The 26241-nt window shown below is 41.7% G+C and overlaps 1 protein-coding gene across 2 annotated transcripts in view; it reads right to left on the reverse strand.

Annotated features, from left to right (window-relative positions):
• The window catches only part of LOC138953094 (alpha-(1,6)-fucosyltransferase-like), a 68215-nt gene that overhangs the window by 13438 nt on the left and 28536 nt on the right, over window positions 1-26241 (reverse strand). For both annotated transcript variants that reach the window (XM_070324875.1, XM_070324876.1), the window contains exon 2: window positions 1173-1327. The gene's annotated coding sequence lies outside the window, so the exon portion shown is untranslated. The remainder of the gene's footprint in view (window positions 1-1172; window positions 1328-26241) is intronic.

Consider the following 26241-nt stretch of genomic DNA (forward strand, 5'->3'; position numbering starts at 1 on the left):
GCAAAACAAGAGTGCAAGCGACAAGATAAATTGGAAAATGGCGAAGGAAATCAGGTGCACAAAATAAGGGAGTCGAACTGGAAAAAGGAGAAGGCAGGGAGAGAGACAGAGTAGACTGTGTGTGGGGGTGAGGGTGGTGGGGAGCGACAGAGAGAGAGAGAGAGAGAGAGAGAGAGAGAGAGAGAGAGAGAGAGAGAGAGAGAGAGAGAGAGAGAGAGAGAGAGAGACAGAGAGAGAGACAGAGAGACAGAGACAGAGACAGAGGGACAGCCAGACCAACAGACAGACAGGTGCAATACTGGTGCATCAATGTTTCAGAAAGTTGCTCCTCATATATTATGCATAATGTGGGCGGGGATGTAGCTCAGTCGGTAGCGCGCTGGATTTGTATCCAGTTGGCCGCTGTCAGCGTGAGTTCGTCCCCACGTTCGGCGAGAGATTTATTTCTCAGAGTCAACTTTGTGTGCAGACTCTCCTCGGTGTCCGAACACCCCCGTGTGTACACGGAAGCACAAGACCAAGTGCGCACGAAAAAGATCCTGTAGTCCATGTCAGAGTTCGGTGGGTTATAGAAACACGAAAATACCCAGCATGCTTCCTCCGAAAACGGCGTATGGCTGCCTAAATGGCGGGGTAAAAAACGGTCATACACGTAAAATTCCACTCGTGCAAAAAAAACACGAGTGTACATGGGAGTTTCAGCCCACGAACGCAGAAGAAGAAGATATGCATAATGTTAAGACCAGCATGTGTGCCGAATGCTAATGAGGGAAGTATGTGAACTCATAATCAAATAGCATGATACAGAATAGCTTATAAAATGAAATGGATACGCTTTGACATATTGAACACAGAGAGTATTTCGAGTGTTTGTAACCAGGCACATGACAAAACAAACTAACACTCTCTCTCTCTCTCTCTCTCTCTCTCTCTCTCTCTCTCTCTCTCTCTCTCTCTTCTCTCTAGCGCGCCCCCTCCCCCCCCCCCAAACAAAAAACCCACCCACCCAACCAACCTCAGACATATATGTGGAAATCCATAAACAAGTCAACAACTCAGAATAAGAATCAGCAACAAAGCGATACTACAAAACTAATGCTACATCATAATTATCACAAGCAACAAGAAAATCTCAACAACAACAGAAGAAGCAAAACTAAGCTTAGCCCTACCTTCCTCAGATGTGGGCCCAATCAATAATGAAGACAGTCCGAAGCGTTCACTTGCGACCTCGCGTGGCAATGCGCTTGCAGTTGCACAGCCGGTGGGGATCCTCCAGCAGTAGTCTCATGCTGCCTCATCAGCTCTGCTGTGTAGCTTGTACGACCTGCACGCACGCAAAGGGGAAAAGGATGTGTGAAAAATTTAGTCAGATACGATCCTAATTGGGCTCCTTCGACCTCGACAGAGAGAGAGAGAGAGAGAGAGAGAGAGAGAGAGAGAGAGAGAGAGAGAGAGAGAGAGAGAGAGATCACTAGCTATTTCAACGTCAAGAGAGAGAGAGAGAGAGAGAGAGAGAGAGAGAGAGAGAGAGAGAGAGAGAGAGAGAGAGAGATAAATCAGTAGCTACTTCAACTTGGAGAGAGAGAGAGAGAGAGAGAGAGAGAGAGAGAGAGAGAGATCAGTAGCTACTTCAACTTGGAGAGAGAGACAGAGACAGAGACAGAGACAGAGAGAGAGAGAGAGAGAGAGAGAGAGAGAGAGAGAGAAATCAGTAGCTACTTAAACTTGGAGAGAGAGAGAGAGAGAGACAGAGACAGAGAGAGACAGAGAGAGACAGATACGGAGAGAGAGAGAGAGAGAGAGAGAGAGAGAGAGAGAGAAATCAGTAGCTACTTAAACTTGGAGAGAGAGAGAGAGACAGAGAGAGACAGATACGGAGAGAGAGAGAGAGAGAGAGAGAGAGAGAGAGAGAGAGAGAAATCAGTAGCTACTTAAACTTGGAGAGAGAGAGAGAGAGAGAGACAGAGAGAGAGAAAGACATACAGAGACAGAGAGCGGAGAGAGAGAGACAGAGAGAGACAGACAGAGAGAGACAGACAGACAGAGAGAGAGAGAGAGAGAGAGAGAGAGAGAGAGAGAGATCAGTAGTTACAAACTCGAAGCGTCTTCAAAGCAGAGCAATAAAAGTAATTTAAAATGAAGTGTGCGTCTCAATGGAAGGTCGTGCAACACTGAGAACACACAAAAACAAACAACTTTCTAACAATCCGTTTTTGTCACAAAACCACTCTTAACAGCGAGCCCCAATTGTTCGCGGGGGAAACGGCATGGCTTATTCAAAGACTGTTGGCGGAAATTGCATGCTGTTCTGGGCCGCCCCTTTTCATGTTCTGCATGTGTCTTGGCTTTTGTACCGAAGCAAGTCAGAGCTGTGTGCAAATAATAAGTGCCCAGAAAAAAAAGCTGTTGGTACAGACACTCTGAAACCCTGTGCCACGTAGGCTTGTGTCGCAGTTCTGTACCGACGGCAATCGAACACAAGCACTTCGATGACGATCGCACATAAATGCATTGCAAGAAAATAAACCTTACTTTCACCACACCAAATCATTTCATTGACACTAATCAGTCCATAACAACAGTCATAGATCATAGACACTAATTTGGTTGAGAGGTGCCTTGCGTCTTAAACGAACCATAAACGATCACTGAATTTGTCTAACGTAGGTGTCTCTGTCCTAAGCCACTGAACGGTTGACGTCTGGCATATGTTCTATACCGTCAGTGTGGCAAAATGGCTTCAGATCAAGAGGAAGTACCATAGCCCGTCGAGTTGTGTCACAAATGAACAGCTCCCGCATGTAATGCAACATCAGAAGTTTGACAACGGCTTGTCAAATACGTGTCAAATGATTGTTACCCACTGGCAGCTGTTCACTGAGGAAAACATGGAATGCAAGTGTAAAATCTATAGCTTGTTTCCGCTCAAAACTTCTGATTCAATACGAGCTCACTTGATCTATCACAAGCACACGTCTGCAATGAAGTACCACTTTACTGCATATTGCAACCGAATCTCACCGAATAACAGCTGTTCAGCAGTTCTGACGAAGACACAAATGGTCCAGCTGGTGCACTATTCTGAAGCCTGTATCCAGGTATCAGCTTGAACGTAAATGTGAGAAAACATAATGCATCGCACTCAAATGCGAGAAACATTATGCATCACACTAAAATAATATCGCTGGTAAGCACTTGAACAGCACGCCACATAAAACCGCAGCATGTCTATTTCAATAATATACAACGTTATCAAACTACAAAGGGACAGAAACTGTGCGGCATACACTCCACATAACTAGTCTATCAACCTAAGTATCGTTCTCGATGTAACGGACTGACACCTGCAACAGAGAGGAACATTTGAGTGTACTCTGCAGACAGGTATCACTGTTCTAGCAAAGCTCTTCATGCTTTTTCAGTTTTTGCACCCCAAACCAGCCCGGCACGCATAGAGTTTTTTTTAAATCAACATGTTGACATTTCTCCAATTATATATGTGCTGCATCAGCTGCAGAACTGTTCACGAACACGCCTTCTGCTTCCGGCAGGTGCAGTTAAGACTGAAATACAAATAAACCTCATGCATTTTTCATGAGGCATGACTGTTTGCAGAACTTCTCCCCGACAGAACAAGAAAGACACAAAAACACAATAGTGTTAAAAACGAAACAAACCCTTGGGGGAATACATCAGCAATAGCATATAATAGAATCGCAGAAAAAAGTACACATTAAACTTATTTACTATTCCAAGTTCGTGTGGTGAACACAATCAAAGTTTGGCAGTAGTAAAGCACACGTTCAAGAGCCACAAGCTACAATACTTTTCCATTGTCGTACACCCCATGTCGCATTCAGATACCGTCCAGCACTGAGCTTGCTGGGACGTCAGCATGTCTGAAAAATGCATTCTGTGCTTTTGGGAAATGTGCCTTTTTGCGCCAAAAATATACAATTCTTATTGAATTATGCAGACTGCCAAGACACCCCTTTCCACTTGAACAACGCACAACCAGGAGACAAACGTATAATCCTGTGGTTTTTTTTGTTACATGTGTGTGCAGTCTTACAAATAATGCATGTGTGTATGCCAAGATAAGACCAAGAGCACGAATAACCAATAGGCTGCGGCTTTCTCTCCCCGTTGTCTATTGTGCATGAAATATCAATTTGGCATCCACGCAACAGCCCCAGTGGTTCAGACGCGTGTATGCATAACGCCAAAGACAGCTCCATTTCTGGTATCCCTCATCGCGGCGCAAGCCCCATTCATTATACAGTCTTTAATCTGTTCGTGATCTTTCGTTTCTAGAGAGCGCGATTTTTGTGACTGGCGGTTGAAATGTAGGAATAATCGTTGAAACATGTTTAGATAACTGCACCAGGCTACGTAAAAGGGGGGAGGAAAGAACATTCATTTCTTACAGCTTCTCCAAAGGTGACCCCTATTCTGAGCACACACACACACACACACACACACACACACACACACACACACACACAGAAAGAAAGAGATTGACCGCCACAGTCCTTGGCCTTCGAGGTTCGTGTATCTCTGTTGCATTTGATAGCACGGTTCAATATTACAAGATCACACATTATCCAAATTATGTTTGACAGTGGCTACGAATCGTTCCTGAAATGCAGCATCCCTGGTACACATGCACCAGTACCACTGGCACTTGTTTTAAAACTACAGACACATCATACATGACATGCTCTCGTTTTTCACTCGGATGTGAATACGCCTCCCCCTCCCCCTCCCTCACCCTCACACACAGACTCTAACCCCCCCCCCCCCCCCCCTTTCCCTAACCCCTCCACCCCTTTGCGTGACAGAGCTGTTTCTGGGGTAAATCGACCCGAAGACAACAATGCACACATGTGCTGCTGGGCGCACACCCTTGGGATTTTTCTCACACAATTGCCAGGAATTATCGCGAGGGGGGAAAGCCCTCATTGATCCCAGGCTTTCTGGCCTAGCACCATCCGCCGCCGCCGCCGCCGCCGCCGCCGCCGCACAGTGCATGCAATCCATCCTTCCGAGATAAGCACGTGCACCACACAATGCCTGGTGCACAGGCGGTGCTAATGAACGCTAATTAACGCAGACAGAAGGCACTTCACAGCGCGATTAGAGAAAGAACGCCTCGCTGACGCCTTCCCCGTTCACGATCGTCAGGGTGAAGACGGAATGTCAAAAAGTTTTATGAGAAGACAGGCTTTCCGCCAGCGATGCAAAATTGGCTTATTTGTTCGTTCCTGCTTCCGCCCCAAATCGCTGATTCAGATAAAATAAGGGGCTTAACCTGCGGTGCAACCCCGTTCCTTTTTCTGTCGCCCTTCCTCTTCCAATCGTATTTACTTTCATCTTCTAGAAATTGTATATATGGTGGCTTTCTCCAGACCATCTTGTCATAATCATTGTGATTCATTCTCCGCTTATTACATCGGAAATTCCGGTCTTATTCATTTTTCACAATGATTTTCTTCTCTTCTTCCGGCTTTCCCTCGGCCATGGGCAACAAGGACAGAAGCCAAATCCCTTGTCCTTCATAAATATGTTTTGCTGCAGAAGTAAGAAGGCCTTTTTCTGTTTAAACATTCTGGAGTGCTGAAGACCGCTGCAAAATCGTCTTTTCGGCTCCAAGCAAATCACCGATTCTTTCAGAAATACGTGTTTATGGTATTCGACACACCAACTTACAGTCAGTCAGACAGACAGACAAATTCTATTTTGAGGTAATCATTGCAATTCTTTCTCCGCCAACCCCTTTGGGATTTCTGGCTTCGTTCGTGCGTCCTTTTTGTCTTTGTCTTTTTTTTAATTTATTACGGATTTCATTTACTCTTTTGCATTTCTTTTGAACACTTCTTGTGTGTATAACAATAAACTAATATTGCCCAATCCCTTGTCTTTGATCAGCAAAGTCATTTGCAGAGATGTCTTTTTTATGTCCCTACATCAAACGCAGGGCTGAAAGTATTGATAAAACGATGTATTAAAGCTTTCGCCATTCTTTCCAGGAAATAATGAATTCTTGCGCGCTAAGTGCATCGGAAACTCGGGTCTTATTAATCTTTTACAATGGCTTTCATCTGTTTTTACGCTTTTTTCTTGATCGCTCTCAACAATGGAGTTTACCCTGGCAAGTTCTTTGTTTTATAAGAATCGTGAATCGCAGGAAATAAGTTCTTATGTGATCTGATGTTCTTTCACACAGACGGTGGAAAAATCTTCCAAAAAAGTCACTGGTTTTCTGGAAACGCGTTGTATGACGTACTGCTTACCAATCCAGTCCAATCATTATGATTATCTTTCAGACTACCCAATTGGAAGTTCTGGCTTCATCTGCTTTGTATGAAGTATTTTGTCTCCTCTTCTGAGTGGTGTTTTTTCTCCCTCTGTAGCATTCCTGACAGATACAGAAACTATTACTGGAAATAATGAATTCTTGCGCGCTAAGTGCATCGGAAACTCGGGTCTTATTAATCTTTTACAATGGATTTCATCTGTTTTTACGCTTTTTTCTTGATCACTCTCAACAATGGAGTTTACCCTGGCAAGTTCTTTGTTTTATAAGAATCGTGAATCGCAGGAAATAAGTTCTTATGTGATCTGATGTTCTTTCACACAGACGGTGGAAAAATCTTCCAAAAAAGTCACTGGTTTTCTGGAAACGCGTTGTATGACGTACTGCTTACCAATCCAGTCCAATCATTATGATTATCTTTCAGACTACCCAATTGGAAGTTCTGGCTTCATCTGCTTTGTATGAAGTATTTTGTCTCCTCTTCTGAGTGGTGTTTTTTCTCCCTCTGTAGCATTCCTGACAGATACAGAAACTATTACTGACAAGTCTGTTATAATCAGAGTTTCGGAAATGTCCTCTTTGTTTCCGTGTCCTTCTTCAAACCTAAGTTTAAAGTTTCAATGAAAGATACAAAAAAAGTCTTTCTGCTTTCTATGAAATCATTAAATCTGTCGAAAACGCGTTTGATGACGTCTTACAGACCATACAGTCGTTATCATTGTGATCCTCTCTGCGCATACCTCCCTGGGAGTTATGGCTTTATCCACCGTTCATAAAGGATGTCACATTCCCTTTCAGCTTCCTCTCCATTGTTCCTACGACTTCATCTCCCCAATCACTGGTTTGTTTGTTTATTTGTTGCTTAACGTCCAGCCGACTACGCAGAGCCATATCAGGACGAGGAAGGGGGGGATGAAGGGGGCCACTTGTCAAGCGATTCCTGTTTACAAATGCACTAACCCATTACTTGTGTCCCAGCAGGCTTTAGTAAAACTAAATTAATACCTACTGGAAGATTACCAGTTTCCAGTATGTTAAAATAGGCTTAACCTATCTACTGCTGGACTTACATCAGAACACTAACAGATTAAACTATACATGAATCGCGAGACAAGCGGCAAGAGAAGGGATTTTTGGAAAAAATACAGGTGAATGAGCAAGAAGGCAGAAAAAAGAAAAGAATTCATGAAGAAAAAGAGAGCATGACAGGAAAGAGGAACCAAAAATCTACCTAACAGCAAACTAGAAAGCTCCTGCGGTTCCAAAAACAGGAGGGGCCTTTAATTTCATAACCGCAGTGCCCCACTGCGGGACCAATCACTGGTATTTCATGAGTACTCTGAACCGCACAAAATAACTAGCGTTCTTCCTGTGTGGTGTACATAAACAGTGTTTTTCGCAAGCCTCAATGACACATACTTTTTTGACCGGACGCACTGCTCTGACCCTCCTCGGTCGACCGTCCGGTTGTTTCGGCGTATAGGGCATATTCTGACCATCAATCATCCTACTCAACGGACAAAATCGGGGCATTTGGGCCTGTGCTTAGTTTTCATACAGGTCAAAATGACCCAGTGTCCTCTGGGTCTGGGAATAACACCTGCATAAAGAGTAAGCCATGGTCCTATGAACGAATTTTTATATTCAAGTATAGTCGCGATTAATGCCCGCTCTGGTGACAGGACACCTGCAAATTAAAGGCACAGTAAGCCTCCCGTAAACCATCACAGAGCTCCCCGAGCGTCTACATACAGTACAAGCATACTTCCATTTAAACGCTCACCGAACGGGAACATCCTGGCTGCTTTCTGTCGAGCGTGAGAAATTTTCAAAGAATTTATTTTCGTGGACTTGGCCCTGAAGAACAATGGCGCCTCGTTTTGGTGCTGGACGGCTGGTATGAATATCCCGGCAATCACGCCCGGACAGTAAGCCTCCCGTAAACCATCACAGATACTGTCAGGCTTTTACACACAGTACAAACACCCTTCCATTTGAACGCTCACCAAACGGGAACATCCTAGGTGCCCTACGTAAAGAAAGAGCAATTTTTAAAGAATTAATTTTGCAGATTGTCTCGAACACTTTTTGGACCCATCCTGAACTCAGGTCAAAAATGAGTTACTTCCCTTAAACTGGCGACAGCCGTGGATCGATGATTATCAGAATGTTTTTGGACCGTGGTGCGTTTTTGCGCTAGACCTAACTTTTAAAATCTAGCTTGTTACACAAACATTCTTTAATCATAAAAGAATTCTTTTTTCATCAAGACAAGATCAGTGCAATTCGAAGTTGTGAAAGTTTGAAAAAAGAAAAGCCCGGAAGCAGGGTCACGCAATGGTCTTAGCAGACGACGGTTTATCAGTCAGTGCATATCGCCGTTCCTCTCAACAGTCAAAAGCCATCGCTAGAGTTCTTGTGAACCACAGCCGTTTGTTTCGTGCATTAAAACGTGCTATTGTAAATAAGCTCACATCAAGTCGCATTCAAATAAGGATAACTGACGACTACATTGTGAAAAAGGGAAACTGGATCACACGGGTTCACGATGGCTCAGGGGTAAGATAAACCACGCAAAAATAAATTCTTTGAAAATTGTTCGCTCTTTACGGAGGGCACCTAGGATGTTCTCAATCGGTGAGTGTTTAAATGAAAGGGTGTTTGTACTGTGTGTAAAAGCCTGACCGTATCTGTGATGGTTTACGGGAGGCTTACTGTGCCTTTAAAGGACATTTGTTGTCATTTTCTTAACCAAACAAAAGCTGTCATTAGGCCTTATTCTATTTAGTGACAATCTTGGCTGGTCCCAAGGGTGTCGTTATGTCGCAGGTATCGCTATATCAAAAATATTCACCAAAACGTATTTTAAAAACGTAGATAAATTCTTACATTTTACCATAAACAGAAAGGACTTCAAGTACCGCATGAGTCTTGTCTAGGCACACAATAAAATGTTTGTAACATGGCGGTCATGCTGACACGACTAAAAGACGGTCTACCAGACTGTCCAGCGATAGCCTTTACACGAATTGTTCTGGTGAATTTGTCCAGAAGAAGTCAAGCAAATTCGCAGTTCTTACCGTAATAAATAAGCTCGTTCAACGATTTACTTGAACATGCTCCATAACTATGTTCGTTAATTAAATCAATGTCAATAGAGAAATAGGATTGACTCTTTAGTGTTCGGAGTTTCCCCGATTCCTCGTCGTCATATTTGTGCACGTTTTACAGCATTATTGGTGTGTGATGCAGAACAGATTTGTCGAAGGCTTTTCAAAGTAACCTTCACTTTCCCTGAGACCATTAAATTTGGGTAAATCACGCGAGTCCAGGCTTTTACCATGAATAAGAGAATCCGTCCACTTGTGCAGACACCAGAATCGTACAGCCGCCCGGTTGCTTTCTGTGCAGACACCAGAATCGTACAGCCGCCCGGTTGCTTTCTGTGCAGACACCAGAATCGTACAGCCGCCCGGTTGCTTTCTGTGCAGACACCAGAATCGTACAGCCGCCTGGTTGCTTTCTGTGCAGACACCAGAATCGTACAGCCGCCCGGTAGCTTTCTGTGCAGACACCAGAATCGTACAGCCGCCCGGTTGCTTTCTGTGCAGACACCAGAATCGTACAGCCGCCCGGTTGCTTTCTGTGCAGACACCAGAATCGTACAGCCGCCCGGTTGCTTTCTGTGCAGACACCAGAATCGTACAGCCGCCCGGTTGCTTTCTGTGCAGACACCAGAATCGTACAGCCGCCCGGTTGCTTTCTGTGCAGACACCAGAATCGTACAGCCGCCCGGTTGCTTTCTGTGCAGACACCAGAATCGTACAGCCGCCCGGTTGCTTTCTGTGCAGACACCAGAATCGTACAGCCGCCCGGTTGCTTTCTGTGCAGACACCAGAATCGTACAGCCGCCCGGTTGCTTTCTGTGCAGAGTGGCCATTTTTTTCTGAATTAATTTCGTAACTGACACCTATGTCAATCCGCGAAATGAATCCGTCTAGATAAATAGAGAATAATACATAGCGTGCTGTGTCAGTCGATATTTAAACGAGTTTTATTTTTAATATTGAAACGCGAGCGAAAGCGACCTTTTTAATATTTGAAAACGCAACGACTGTAATTCTAACTGCTCAGGAAGCAGCCAGACTGGTTTTTTTGGTTGGTTTTTTGTGTGTGTGTGTGTACGCGGGAAGAAAAGTATCTTTACCGAACAAATAAAATCAAGCCGAAGCAAGCCATTCGACTGAGCAAAGAAAGCAGACAACAATAATGGCAGCACAGATTTGACAGTTTAATGATCGCAAGGGAGAGAGAACAGACAGGCGTGTGACATGCTGATTGGGATAGCCGTCAGTCGTGCAGGTTTACCATGCATATAATGTTCGGGAATAAAATGCAGACGTGCAAAATCTGCGATGTAAGCGAAAGACATTTTACGAATACATACAAAAGGTTCCTGTCCGCGGGATAGGGAAACAGATAAAATAAAACACCCAAGGGGAAAGGCGTTGGGGTCACTAGGTTTCAGTTTAATTCGACAAAGTAGACAACACTAAATCATCTACACTTGGATTGCTCCAGAGAGAGAGAGAGAGAGAGAGAGAGAGAGAGAGAGAGAGAGGTGTGTGGTGACTGAATGATTGATTCCAATGAGCTATCTTGGAACTGATAATTTAACAGACTACACCGATAACCTTTTATCAGCTCGCAATGCTATTGTTCACACCCACACATTGTCTGCCCGCCCAAAGACGCATTTAATGCTTTTCCACCAACAAAGCCCTTTTTGACAGAAGTCATAAAACCGTTTCACTTTTGTCATCCCCTCCAAGACCCAAACACTGTTTTTTCAGCAGCTGTTGTACTGGGGTAGCTTAATTTTCCCGTCATTAGTGATTCTAAGAGAGCAGCTTTTTGGGCCCTACGAAATAAACTGTCTTGCTGTTGATCGTATTCCAACCTGACAGTACGTGGTCTTTCAACTTAATTTTCACACTATTAGTGATTCCAACCATGCGGCAATTCCCCCCTGAATCAACTGTCCTGCTGCTCGATCCAGTTCTTACTTGACAGTACAGGGTCTGTTGCGTGATCTCTGGTTGTAACTACGACAGTGCCTCGTTAAAAAAAAACACAAAAAAACTGAAAAGTCAATGCATGTCCTCAGAACAACCGTTCAGCTGTGTGTTTTTGTGTTTCCTTTCAAAAGTTTTGAAGGAGTTCTTACATAAAGGGACTGTGGAGGGACTGTGTAGAAAACATGTAGCGCAGTACCCCACAGTCACACACACACACACACACACACACATACACACACACACACATACACACACACACACTCACACACACACAACTACACGTACGTACACACACACACACACACACACACACACACACACACACACACACACACACACACAGCAAGAGCACACTGCATAAAATAAATTTTGTAGCATCTTAAATCCCTTCGAAACGTACACACACACACACACACACACACATAAAAACACACACACACACACACCTACGAACACACACACACACACACACACACACACACACACACACACACACACACATACACATACACACACACATACACATACACACACTGCAAGAGCACACTGCAGAAAAGCAATTGTGTAGCATCTTAAATCCCTTCGAAAGGCTGCGAGCTGTTTCTTTGCAAAGAAAAATATTATTTAGTCTGACATCCACACACAAACACTTACTTAATTACTGTGTACGAGCGGGCGCACGGTTACGGCATTCAACATTTTTCCTTTGAACAAATCTAATATCATGTTTGACTTTCTGCCTTTTGACTTGCATGCCCTAAAAAGAAACTCACCTTTGGAGTAAACGACAGTCAGAATCCGCAATCTTTTGTCACAAAGAGAGACCCAGAGAGAGAAAAAAAAACGGTCATATATCAACAAATATCCTGGGACATCAATGAAACAGGCACCGTTACTCTCAGAGAACAAGAAAACAGTGGATTATTTTCAGCCCAAAATTATATGGACTGCCGGCGAAATGATTCCGTGGTTATTATCTCCGGGTCCCGACGGACCCTTGACACAAAGGGTTAGGATTGATACCCACGGGCAGCAATGATACAAGCGACAGGCACAAGAAAACAAACCAAAATCGAAAACTGAAAGTCATAGTCCTTCTCGTGTATACACTGTACAATCTCAGATCTGGCCAAGCTCTGGAATAAGGCTAACCCTCCACCTGGACACATAACACAAATCAACTGTCTGGCTACTTTCTGTGCGGGGGAGTGAGGGTGTGTTCGTCTTCATGTTTTTATTTATTTATTCATTTATTTATTTATTTTATTTGTTTATTTATTTTTTCATGTGAAGGACTTCGCCTTTAATAATGTTCTCTCTTTCAGTTTTGGTCTGATTATGTGCGCACAAGAGCTTACCGAAATGAAGGAAACTTTACATCAGACTAATGAGCCGCTATCAATGACATTTTCTCCGAAATCGCCAGATGTACTAGAACTTTGAATAAAATGAAGAGGAAAAGCAAGTGCTAGCCGTCCCGACATTGAGACAAAGAGGTGAATAGAAGCGCCTGTCTGGTCACAAATGAAACAGTTTCAAGTACCTGTTTCTGAACACTCATTCTCTGAATACCTCATCTAAAGGTAACCCAAACCTGAAAAGCACAAAAGCAAAATGCTGGCCCCGCCTAAAACGAATGAATGTAAAGTACCTGTTTTTGAATACTATCTCTGATGCTTTATTAATCTGAAGGTGACCTATAAACCTGGAAAAAAATTATGGCCTCGTCTGAAAGGAAAGAATTTCAAGTAATTGTTTCTGAAGACTATGAAGCTTTAAATCTAAAGGTCAGCAAATCCCAAAAACTGTGAAACAAAATAATGCTGGCCTCGTTTTAAATGAACGATTTTGAAGTGATAAATGCTGCCTTCAGCTATTATGGATTATGGATTATTTTGAAATGCTAAATGGTTAATGCTGGTTTCGTCTAAAATATAATGAATCTGAAGTGCCAAAGTCTGGCCTGGTCTAAAATGAATAAATCTAAATCGCCAAATGCTGGCCTGGTGTAAAATGGAAACTGAATTGCCTTATCCCCCTTCGTGTGTACACGCAGGCACAAGAACAAGCGCGCACAGAAAAGATCCTATAATCCATGACTGAGTTCGGTGGGTTGTAGAAATATGAAAATACCCAGCATGCTTCCCCCGCAAGCGGCGTATGGCTGCCTGAACGGCGGGGTAAAAATGGTTATACACGTAAAAACCCACTCGTGAAAAAATATGAGTGAACGTTGGAATTTCAGCCCATGAACGAAGAAGAAGAAGAATTGACAAATGCTGGCCTGGTCTAAAATGAAGAAATCTAAAATGCCAAATGCTGACCTAGTCAAAAATATATTATTTCGAAGTCCCAAATGCTGGCCTCGTATAAAATTAAAAAAAATTAAAATGCTGGCCTTGTTTAAACTAAAAGAATCTCCATTCAATGCTGGTCCCGTCTAAAATGAAAGCATTTGAAGTGCCTGTGTTTGAAGACTCCATCTCGCACTGTCATGACCTCATAGCCATACAAATAAAAGATCCCTGTTCAGTGCCAGACACTACACACATTTTCTGTCTCGAGAGGCTTTCGTTTTGTCCTTCCTGTGGTAATCTGAAATTGATTTTCTTCTGATCTTCTTTGAGCCAGACCGGCACTTCATGTCTTGTCAGCAGTCCATTTACAGCTCTCTGTTTCAATGAGAGAGAGAGAGAGAGAGAGAGAGAGAGAGAGAGAGAGAGAGAGAGAGAGAGACAGAGACAGAGACAGAGAGAGACAGACAGACAGATAGATAGACAGAGACAGAGACAGAGACAGAGAGAGAGAGAGAGACAGACAGACAGACAGAGGCACAGACAGACAGACAGAGAGAGAGAGAGAGAGAGAGAGAGAGAGAGAGAGACAGCCCCCCCCCCCCCCCCCTGATGTAGGGTATCATCCTTTCCATACCGTACGACCCACTGAGCATACATCCGAGTACATGTAGTCCCTCGTTGTACTGCACCACCTCCACTTCAAAATGTCCAATATGCACAGAAGAGCAATAACAGCCAAACTTTCTACAAAAAAGGAAAGTGCAAGCCATGTTCAGAAAGAAAAAAAAGAAGTCAAATAATCTGCAAAGTAAATAAATAGCTTTTACACACGGGTCGACCGATAAGGATCGCCAGCTGCACAAACGTACATGTACTTGCACAAGAAGACAAACAGGATTCACGGATTGCCAAAAGACTCGGTACTACTCTGTTCCACTTCCCTACTTTCTAAAAGTTCACAGAACTCAGAAATGATAATGACAATAAGTTAGCACACACACACAAAAAAAGAAACAAACAGAACTGCTCTACTTTTTGCCCGTCCCTTCGTTCAAGTTCATTATCCAGACCCTAGCGGTAAATGAGTAGGCTATCATTCTATTCATCGGCGTTCGATGCATTATGTAAGAGTTCCAACTACAAGAGTAACCTCAAAATCGATCGAGCCTGAAGTTAAGTTAATTATTTCAAGATCGACTTAAAAAAGATACATGCTTAAAACATTAACTAATAACTTGTTTGAAAAAGAAAAACATGTAGTTATCTAGACAGTTGGATGTCAGGAAGTAAGGAGAGAGGGCAATAGAAGGGAGGGGCAGGGAGAGGGAGGTTGAACGGAGAAAGACAGGAAATGTATGAAATGAAATACATTGTAGTAATTAGCCGGCAAATTGTTTCTAAACGTCATGATACTTTGCCAACACATTCATTGCAAAATGTGTGCCATGTGAGTCAATACTTCAGAAGTTCTGGAATATAATAGAATCACTTCTTGAAATAAGAACACGATATTCTTGTCAAGGAAACTTTGTGCGCTCACATAAAAACATAATGATGGAGACACTGCTCTATTTAGGAATCCCCTGCCAAAATAATGTTTTGAATCATTCGAGAAGAGAGATGGCGACTCGGCACGTCGTTAGGGTATAATTATGTATCACTTAAGTAAAAAAACAACAAAAAAAAACAAGCATACGAACGGCTTCAACCACCATAATCCAGTTTCGATTGACGTCTCATTTGGTACGCCTGAATATTTTCACTAATATCGCAACTTCGTTCTTCTAGGCCGCATCGCCCTCTTCTAACAATTTCGTTAATAATGACTTTAACCGACATTAACCGGTTATAACCGGTATTCCATCGTGGAGAACCGCATCATGTAATCTACCTGATTCACAGAAAACCAGTAACGGCAGGAAAAAGAAAACACGAGATATAAATTATTAAAACGAACGTCGAAACCCCCCTTGGGCCCGGTAAACATTACTTCGAGAAGTCATATTGTTTAAGAGAATTAAACGCGTCTAGTTTCATCTTCTCGCTGAGGTTATTGCAAGCATGACAAAATCTGCTAGATTATTGCTTCTCTTGGTTATGATCTGATCAAAGCCATCCCTTGGCAACCGTAATGTCGGCTTTTGCACACACCAATTTTTCTTTTTGAAATTGTTTAAAAAAATAAAATAAAAAGTTCCATGTTACTTTTCTTATTGAATTCCATGCCGTTATATATAGGGGTGGGGGGGGAGGGGGGCGGCAGTGTATATGGGGATCGCAATTTCTAAATTGATCTCTCACGCGAACGTTCTGTGGAAATAGGGAGCAAGAATTATGGAAATTGGATGAAAATGCTTCCACAGTCTGGTAAAAAAGAAAAAAATGGATAGCATACAACCTGCGCTGTAACGGAAATGTATTTTTGCGTAAACTTAAGATTAATGTTGTGGAAGAAAGACGATTCTATATTTGAAAACGAACCCTTCCCCGAAAAAGAGCCAAGACCCAAACTGGCTCAAAAGAAAATAAGAACGGGGTGAGGTGTCCATCCTTTATAACCGATCCTCCGCACTGTTAATGTTATTTGTGTTTGTTCATGTACTGCAGACCAATGCCTTAGAAAAGACAAAAATACTGTGTTATGTACAACCTCGTCCGTGCAAAAAACAAAATGAAACTGATGAAAAACTTTGGCCATGACAGTGCCGCCTTAACTTTTGCAAACGGGAGATAATGACGTCATCAATTAGCCCCATCAAAAATCAGGGAATAACGTTTCAAGCAAATGCTATCAAAAAAGTCTGTACCATATTTTTTAAGAATAATCCGTTTGGTAGTTTTTGAGAAATGCTTTTATCAAACAGACAGACACACATCAGGAGACTAACCTCGCCCTCTGCCCTCGGTAAATCATTCAGTCAAGTATTGACTGAATAACAAACAAGTCGCGTAAGGCGAAATTACTACATTTAGTCAAGCTGTGAAACTCACAGAATGAAACTGAACGTAGTCCGCCGCTAGTGCAAAAGGCAGTGAAAGTGACGAGCCTGTTTGGCGCGGCAGCGGTTGCGCTGTGCTTCATAGCACGCTTTACTGTACATCTCTTCGTTTTAACTTTCTGAGCGTGTTTTTAATCCAAACATATCATATCTATATGTTTTTGGAATCAGGAACCGACAAGGAATAAGATGAAATAGTTTTTGAATCGATTTCGGAAATTTAATTTTGATCCTACTTTTATATTTTTAATTTTCAGAGCTTGTTTTTAATCCAAATATAACATATGTATATGTTTTTGTAATCAGAAAATGACGAAGAATAAGATGAAATTGTTTTTGGATCGTTTAATAAAAAAATAATTTTAATTACAAGTTTCCGATTTTTAATGACCAAACTCACTCATTAGTTTTTATGTCACCAAGCTGAAATGCAATACCAAACCCCGGCCTTCGTCGAAGATTGATTTGCTAAAATTTCAATCAATTTAATTGAAAAATGAGGGTGTGACAGTGCCGCCTCAACTTTTACAAAAAGCCGGATATGACGTCATCAAAGGTATTTATCGAAAAAAAGAAAAAAAAACGTCCGGGGATATCATACCCAGGAACTCTCATGTCAAATTTCATAACGATCGACCCAGTAGTTTAGTCTGAATCGCTCCACACACACACACACACACACACACACACATACACATACACCTGATGCGTGTGGAAGATGTAACCTAAGCTTTGGCACACACACGGAGACTATTGTTTTAATCTAAATGCAGATTTTGATTAAATGTGATTTTACAATATCAAGATAGGTATAAAAATCCAACTTGTTTTATAAAACGACCTTATCTGCTTCCAATAATCGCATTCCAATAAATGTCACTTAACGACTATACTAATTCATTTTTGATTCTCATTAGCAAATTTAATGATAAAGGGGTAAAATGGTCGCCAAATTAGTTCATTTGATTAAGATTTACCAGTTTGAAATTTACACACACGGTTTTTTTCCGGTTCTGAGAGATGTCAGCCTTAACATGTGAGTCTTGACAACGTCTTGTGTTGCTTTGAGCTGGGAAAATAACGAATGTCAAATCCGAAGGAAAAAGTGTTATTACAACCAAACGGTTTCTCAAAATGATTACCTACTTGGCATGCGCCGTCTTTTACATGTATAAAGTAAACACAGAAAAAGACAAACATAGAAAAATGGTTTTTGATACTTTTTTTTACAAAATGAATGTTGATAAATTTACACACACGAAATTGTTGATTTGTAACTTAAGTTTCGGTCAACATCACAACAGGTTCACTCGACACATATGGCTGTCATTCGTTTAGAACATGTCATTTGCTACTACTTTTGTTTGTAAAAAAGTGAAAATAATATTGCTCGCATATTTAAATTTTGGGTAGTGCCTAAGTCGTTTTAAGAGACAGTTCAACACCCATATGAAATGTTATTGGGATTGATCGTTTGTTCTGTGACACTTATGTTATTGACAAACTTTGAAGACACTGTTGACTTTTGCCCTTTGCCTCGTGCAGCTGTGAAGAAAATGCTCGTCTGTGATGATTATTATTGAACTCTGTAGTTATCTTAAGTGACAGTGTGTGCGGAATTTACGGGGGAAATGAAAAATAGTTTTATCATCAGTCACAACCCAAAATAAAAAACGCTGGCGCTGGACCCGAGTACTCTTCAGACTGGCTCGCTCCCCCAGTATGAAATTTTTTGTCTTGTGCACGTGGATTTAAAAAAAAAAGATTTATTTTATTTTACACAATTAAAAAAATTATTGGAGTAAAATAAAACATTAAGAAGTTCATAATAAACAATAGTAAACAAGAATTAAAAAATAAAAAAGCAAAAAAAAACAACAACAAAATAATAGACCACCCATGCCGGGAATCGAACCCGGATCACTTTGGCCATAGGCGGACGTGCTTTCGTCTTGTGCACGTGGATTTAAAAAAAATAATTTTTTTTTTATTTTACACAATTAAAAAAATTATTAGAGTAAAATAAAACATTAAAACGTTCATAATAAACAATAGTAAACAAGAATTTAAAAAAAAATTTATTTTACACAATTAAAAAAATTATTAGAGTGAAATAAAACATTAAAACGTTCATAATAAACAATAGTAAACAAGAATTTAAAAAAAAAATAAAAAAAATATAGACCGCCCATGCCGGGAATCGATCCCGGATCACTTTGGCCATAGGCGGACGTGATTCGCACCAGCTAGCTGGCTGTTCCATTAGCTGCACGGCAGTTGTACTCCCACCGCCAAACCTCCCCCCGTTAAGAGTCGTTTTTGTGGAATATTTCGCATTTAGGTCCCAGGTAACATTATGAAGTTTTAATACGATCAATCGGACCTATTATCAAGTTAGTGTATCAACTTTTGAACGAACTGCGCCCAGTAGTTTCCCAGCAATAAGCTGTTAAGTCGAGACGAACAGACAGACAGACAGACAGACAGACACACACACAATTAAAGTCTGCAGGACCCTAGTACTGCGTACTCGGGGATAAACAGCCCATATCTACTATTTACTTTTTATTCAGTGATATCGTCAACCTGAAAAGCAATAGTGTGTATAGTACTGCCGATCGATGGACCATTTCCGATTAGAAGCCACAGATATTTGCGATTTTGCTCATTTTCTTAAAGTTTTAATTCTTCAATTTTTGTACGATTTTTGTGAGATTTAGGGGTTAAGGTTAGGTTTTAGGGTTAGTTTATGGGTTTTGATTACTTCAGTTTTTACGGCAAGTTACTAGTCACTGGTTTACTAACTCAGTGCGAGCAGGATTACAGAAAAGCACGTGGGCGGGCACGCACATTTCATCTGTTTTGTGGTTTTTGCCCCATAACTCTGGAACTATCAAAGGTATTCGCACCAATTTTTTATGTGGTAAGATAATGACCAGTGACAAGCACCCTTGGGCCAAATATTCGGTATCGCCGCTCCATATGTGTGTGAGATATAAGCCTAAACCCCTGAGAATGCATGAGAAACCAGTCTTCCCAAATTTCGCTATCGCGCCAACAACAACAGAATATTGTTTTTTAATTTTAATAAATATCATGATATTACCACAAATCATGTACACAGAAATGCACAACATGTTTTTATAGATGATGGTTATGAAAAGAAGACTTTAAACATTCTTGTCGTATAGAAGTACATTAAGTTACATTTCAATACATTAGGAGACATTTCAACATATTTCTTTAAGTTGCATTTCAACTTCGGGTTACAATTCAACAAAGGTACAATTCAACATCATAAGCGGCTTTTCCACATTTGAGATCTAGGTGACATATCACACTGTTAAGTGACAATTCACACGCCTTAGGTTACATTTCCGTGTTGAACTGTAACTTAAGGGGGTCTTAAGTTACCGTGTGCGTGGAGAGATTTCCACCACACACACACACACACACACACACACACACACACACAGACACACAGACACACACACACACACACACACACACACATACACCACGACCCTCGTCTCGATTCCCCCCTCTATGTTAAAACATTTAGTCAAAACTTGACTAAATGTAAAAAGGCTACAGAATCAGAAGAACTATTTGCACACTGTTCTGCATTTTCCAGAATCCAGGGCTGACGATGCAAGGTAGACCGCGCTCATCCCCGCTGATCGGAATGACACTCGCGTTCTGCCGTAATCTGATTTCACGCAAGCAATTGCTCATCTGACAAAATCAATTTCGCATGGGTCTTGTCGTAATCAGGTTGATTTGAGCATTCATCTTCTCCTGTGGCGAGCTTCGGACAAGCGAGAGGACCCCTTCTGCCCTGTGCCAAATAAACTTTCTGATCAATCGAACTGCTGCTGCTTCGTTGCGCGTACTACATGAGTAAAAAATCTCTCTGCAGATCTGCCTATCCCTAAAATGGCTTTGTCGTACTGATTACAACAACAAAAAATAAAACAAAGGAGAGGAAAAGAGAAGAGGAGACTAGGGAAAGAACTGGGAGAGTTACAGGGGGAAAAAAGGGAAAAAGAGGGAAAAAACAGATTCTAGAATAGGGTTGCAAATTAGAGTCATGTGCTACATATGGTGACCATGGTCTGGGAGCGTTCTCTCTCTTCCTCTCCCACTCTATATCAAGTTGCATCTCTCCCCCCCCCCCCCCCCTACTACCTCCAACCAACCCAGATTGTCCTTCACACACACACACACACACACACACCATTTCTTCACCTCATTGACGACCTCATCCCCACTTTCCATCAACTACACTTGCTCGTTACTATGCAACAGCAGTTCCGACATACCCAAATCCCCCTGCATTTCTCTGGAGAATCTTGCTTTGTCCGCAACATCTCGTCTTCAAAAAAACGAACCCCTTTCTTCTGTCGAAAGTAAATTTCAATTATTTCGTTTAGTCCGTAACATTTCTAGCTACATCACCCCCACAACCTCGGCATAAAAATCCATGTCTTCCATGTTTCTCACACATACACATACACACACACATACACACACACACACACACACACACACACACCACATCATCTCACTCATGCCTTTATTTTCGATCTTCCATTATTTTTACTTCTCTGCCTATCGATACTCCCCTCGCTCCATTTGTTCACAAAATCCAATACTGTGCAACCTCCAACACTGACTAGATACCACACAGTTCCTACGCGCACTATCTCACGCATCACCTCATATTCTAATCGGACTGTTTCACATCTACTAATGTACAGTTTATACGACAGAAAAGACTTAGTAAACGCCAGAAAACGGAAGCCAAAAATGGGGGCAAATTTCCCCACGAGGAGTTTGCCATGCCGAGAGTGCTACCGCTTACCACAATGCAAACACCACCTTTCAGCCCCCAACGTTGCGACCTGATTGGCTTCTGTGGCGTCTGTGTATGTCTCCGCCCGTCACTGCGCTGCTGTTTTTAACTTTTCTGTTGGCTGAGTGGTTACGGCACTTCCCCATACCAAGCTGCAGGATTCGAACCTTGAGGCTTGACTCAACAACGTAATCGTCCAAAGCCGGTGTGTGAGTGAAGGTGGCAATGTGGTTCAGGGGATTAAATACTCGGTCAATGTCAATTTAAGTGTTCACTGAAACCTCTCCTTTCCGTCCAAAAAGTCAGACTTGATGTTACTTCCGTTGAATGCTGAAAAAGGTTTCCAGAATGAGTCAAATTTCTCAGTTAAAGGTGTTGCTTTTGGACACGATTCTTGCTACAGCTGCAGCGTAGTGGTGATATTGTTTATCAGTCACGTCTCCAAACACAGTAAACATGGAACAAGCTCCCTAAATAGACGAATTCATGTATGTGTGTTGTGAAAGAGGGAATACTCTTGGAAAATATGAGGCACGATTTCTCGCGTGATATTATAGGCCAATCACTAAGGAGCAGCCTGTCTCCACACAGACAAGGACACACCCCTCGCTACCGATTGGCTTATAATGTCACGCGGGCAAGCTTGTCTTATACATGATTTTCCAAGGGTATTCACTCTTTCACAACCCATACAAATCCGACAGAGTTATTTCCGAACATCGTCTATTTGAGACACTGAACTTGAACCAGGTGCCCTGTACGAACACAACCGAGGATGAGTTGGTATGCAGTTCTTTCTCTCTGTCCAGGATCACGTTAGTAAGTAAACATTATATTATACTTAGTAAATATACAACAGTGTCAGGTTCACCCTCGGATGAGATTTAAGTTAATAAGTAAACATTATATAATTATACTCAGTAAATATACCACAGTGTCAGCTTCGCCCTCTGGTGTGAAACCTGTCGCACGCAAAAGAAAGAAAAGGTGAAAGAAGAATATCAGGGAGTCTTTGCGACTGAAAGAAAAGAAATGACATACCCTCACAACACCAACCCACGCATGCCCACTCCACCCAACCCCTAAAAATAAGCAGCAAAATCCTCATCAGCGAAATGTCAGCTGTTGAGTGAAAATTGAAGATCAATCATCAGAGAGGCGGAGTGACACGCGTAACCCCTTGAGCTCATTAGGAAGTGGCTGCTAATGCTATGCGGGTTGTCAGTCTTGTCATTAGTGAGCCTCTCCATGTCGTCAGAAAACGTTATGGACAGTCGATGGCATCCGTACAATCAACAAAATCGCCCTGAGTCGCTTTCTTTTTCCGCTTGTCCTTGAAACGGGCATCTCTATACAGATGACCGTATGAACCGTGGGATACTGTATAACGATGCTCAATGCCATCAACACAATCAACAAAATCCATCCTCAACACTTCAGTTTTCGGGTTTCTTGGTCTTTAAATTATCGACCAAAATGCTTTCTTTTCAAACAACTATACACGCTTAAAACATATCGCTAAATTTATTCCCCGCAAAGAAAACGTTTAAGAATCGCTTCAACAGTGTCGAAGTATTGCGTTTGAGTTGGCGTAAGAGCATTAACCCATTCCCCATAAAGCAGAGATCTGACGAATCTAGACTCCAGACGTAAGAGTTCAGATAAATGTTTAACCCTGATTTAAATATCATTCGTGCAGAGCAAACCTGTGTGAACCATAGCATAAGTGTCTTGACGAATGTACAGTGAATATCCGATTTTCTTTGAACGGCTTAAAAAGACAATGAAATGATTCGTAATTGTAAACTGACCCGTGGATTTTGGAAGCTTCAAGACTAACAATCGTTTTTTCCAATGCAAAGGTCGGGGGGAAAAAACAAAGTCGTGGTTTCAAATCGAAATCTTTAGCGCATAACCACAGCCTGTCTCGAGATAAGCTATTCGGTTTTAAGTGGACTGCAAGTATTATTAGTTGTCAGATCCAAGAACCTGTCTCGAGATAAGCTATTCGGTCAGTGGATTGTAAGCATTACTCGTCAGATCCAACAAAGTGCTCATATTGGAAACTGTGCATGTACTTGACAGACTTATGGTAGTCATGCGGTAATCGTTTCTTCGTTCGCAGAAACATTCTGTAACTTTATATAAGAGGAAGATGTAATAATGCAGACTGATTCGAACGTTCTCGTCTCTTTTCTCCATAGTAAAGCAGACCCTCCCAACAGCTTTAAACCACAGACATACAAAAGAGAGCCCGGGTCTATTTTTCGCTCGAGATTTCCCCTTCCCTACTCTCTCTCCCACTTACACCCCCCTCCATCCCCCTATATGTTTGCTTCTATCTCTTGAATTTAAGCTGGATCGGGGTTCTTATTGTTCAATGGTACCCCAGAAAAGTTGTTTTACTACGAGGAAGGAAGGACCAACGTTAGACGACCGGGGTCTTTTTTCTATTTAAAAACACTTTTTGTATTACTAAGAGTTAGAAGATTTCATTTACCCTTGTAAATAGCGGAGCCAAGGTGATACTTTACAAGTTCATGTCGACTGGGTTGCCTTTTCATATTAAACACATTTTCAAGCATGGTTGTTTTCCTTTCGTCAAAGCTCAGTTTTGTAAAAAAGTAAATTTTAAGGGGCTTATTGTCCGTCCGGTCTTAATTGCCTATATTGGACATGAATTGGTTTATATGATTCGAGTTTTACGCCCTCACGGCTTTTTGATGTTTGCGTGTTTAGGTGGTATCAGCCATCTGCACTTATGGTAGAATGACCAAGATCTTTAACGTGCCATTGTGGTGACACGGGGGTGGGAGATGGATACCGTCTCTGGGTCTGCACATAAAGTTGACCCGTGTCCGTCCCGGCCCGGATTCGAACCAGCGACCTCTTGATCACAAGTCCAGTACTCTACCACCTGAGCTACCCGGGCCCCCGCTCAGTTTTGTCAAACCTTACTGTTGAGATATAGTACGTGCATCATTTACACAACCGAAAGCAAGCTTATAAATTATCCCTCAAGTAACGGGTCCGCCCCTTTTAAAATCTACTGTACTTACACACCGTCGTTTCGCTACTTTTTTAAACGAACCTTTCACTGATTTTTAAAAAAGAATATGCCTTGTTTTTGGTAAAAAGAATACTGCATTCAATGAACCGTTTTTATATTACACAAATCACATTTTAGAATCAACGACAAGCTATCATTCGGGGACGGGTGGGGGCTATCGTGAAACTGAAGGTGTGTGAAAACGTATACTTGTTCATGGCATCGATTCCTTTTATAAGTAGGCTAATGCCTGCCTTCCTAACGCTAGTTCACATGTGCATCGACCCAAACTCTTGAACGCCGCGACAGCTTGAATTCGCTTGCACCTACTCTCATCAATCATGAACTTACCGGTTACAGCATATAGCTAAAGACAACTCAAGTGAAACCACTGTCGGTGTGCAATTCAACAATGTACTTGCATGAAAAATTGCACGTACGCCTTTAGCGATTTAAAAAAAATACTTAGAGGTAAAAATCAACAATAAGCCCAGAACGTACCGTGTACACTTTCAATTACCGTTGCTGTCAGAAGTACCCCTTGGTGAAATAGAAGGAAGAAAGAGAAAAATCACTTTAGTTTGTAGAATAAATAGATAACACGGTTATACACATATGTGAAGAACACGGTCAAAGACCGCAATATGTGCTTTCGCGTATGCTATGAAACTGTAAGTTCATGTATTTCAAACTAATTTTCCAAATGGAATTTTCAGTTTCCTTATTTTTTACATTTAGTCAAGTTTTGACTAAATGTTTTAACATAGAGGGGGAATCGAGACGAGGGTCATGGTGTATGTGTGTGTGTGTGTGTGTGTGTGTGTGTGTGTGTGTGTGTGTGTGTGTGTGTGTGTGTGTGTGTGTGTGTGTGTGTGTGTGTGTGTCTGTCTGTCTGTGTGTGGGTGTAGAGCGATTCAGACTAAACTACTGGACCGATCTTTATGAAATTTTACATGAGAGTTCCTGGGAATGATATCCCCGGAAGTTTTTTTCTTGTTTTCGATAAATGTCTTGCATGACGTCATATCCGGCTTTTTGTAAAAGTTGAGGCGGCACTGTCACACCCTCATTTTTCAATCAAATTGATTGAAATTTTGGCCAAGCAATCTTCGACGAAGGCCGAACTTCGGTATTGCATTTCAGTTTGGTGGCTTAAAAATTAATTAATGACTTTGGTCATTAAAAATCTGAAAATTGTTAAAAAAAATAATAAATTATAAAACGATCCAAATTTACGTTCATCTTATTCTTCATCATTTTCTGATTCCAAAACATATAAATATGTTATATTCGGATTAAAAACAAGCTCTGAAAATTAAAAATATAAAGATTATGATCAAAATTAAATTTCCGAAATCGTTTTAAAAACTATTTCATCTTATTCCTTGCCGGTTCCTGATTCCAAAAACATATAGATATGATATTTTTTGGATTAAAAACACGCTCAGAAAGTTAAAACGAAGAGAGGTACAGTAAAGCGTGCTATGAAGCACAGCGCAACCGCTACTGCGCCAAACAGGCTCGTCACTTTCACTGCCTTTTGCACTAGCGGCGGACTACGTTCAGTTTCATTCTGTGAGTTCCACAGCTTGACTAAATGTAGTAATTTCGCCTTACGCGACTTGCTTAAAACCTGCATTCATC

Source organism: Littorina saxatilis, linkage group LG17 (genome assembly GCF_037325665.1).
Source record: "Littorina saxatilis isolate snail1 linkage group LG17, US_GU_Lsax_2.0, whole genome shotgun sequence".
Classification (NCBI taxonomy): Eukaryota; Metazoa; Mollusca; class Gastropoda; order Littorinimorpha; family Littorinidae; genus Littorina; species Littorina saxatilis.